Source organism: Apis dorsata, unplaced genomic scaffold (genome assembly GCF_000469605.1).
Source record: "Apis dorsata unplaced genomic scaffold, Apis dorsata 1.3 scaffold_87, whole genome shotgun sequence".
In the NCBI taxonomy this organism is placed as follows: Eukaryota; Metazoa; Arthropoda; class Insecta; order Hymenoptera; family Apidae; genus Apis; species Apis dorsata.
Window position 1 is genome coordinate 372,343 of NW_006263385.1, and position 802 is coordinate 373,144.

The 802-nt window shown below is 31.5% G+C and overlaps 1 protein-coding gene across 1 annotated transcript in view; it reads right to left on the bottom strand.

Moving 5' to 3' along the window:
• The window catches only part of LOC102670609 (sodium/potassium-transporting ATPase subunit alpha), a 123,004-nt gene that overhangs the window by 59,992 nt on the left and 62,210 nt on the right, over positions 1–802 (bottom strand). The gene's annotated exons all lie outside the window — the stretch shown is intronic.

Consider the following 802-nt stretch of genomic DNA (forward strand, 5'->3'; position numbering starts at 1 on the left):
ATCGCGAGATAACTCGAGATGCGAAAGGGGTAGCCACGAAATGAGACAGCCTCGATAGCCGTTTGTGGAAATCGATAACAGCGTGACAGACGTCCCTTGGGGAGGAAAGTATAGTGAAATATAGGGGGAGGAAAGAAAGCATCGTGAGTTTTAACCCACTTGTGAAACGAAGGATCCATGGAAAAGTGGAAATATGAAGATTTGGGGAAAAAAAAAAAAAAAAAAAGGAAAAAAAATCGGTGGATCCTGGTCCAGAATTTCTGCAAGACAAGTGGAATTCCAAGTGGTTACGTAACTCGTGGAAAATGGTCGAGAACACTTCCTATTACTATAATCCGAGTTAGAGGAGGATTTTCGATTCTTCTCTTTCGTTTTTCGATGAAAAATTTATTATGGAGGATGTGGAGGATTGGAGATACTTTTGAATATTTGTAAAATTTGTAAAAAATAATGTTTCCGATATTTTTATGAATCCTAGATCACGATTCGAAATTCAGAAAGTTATAATACTTAATCCTGAATTTTTAAAATTTAAAAAAGTTTCGATAAAAATTTGCAAATACGAAAATTTATAATGGAGAAGGTGGAAGATTGGAGATACTTTTGAATATTTTCGTAAAATTTGTAAAAAATAAAGCTCCGATATTTTTATGAATTCTAGATCACGATTCGAAATTCAGAAAGTTATAATATTTAATCCTGAATTTTTAAAATCTAAAAAAGTTTCGATAAAAATTTACAAATACGAAAATTTATAATGGAGTAAAATTTGTAAAAAATAAAGATCCGATATTTTTATGAA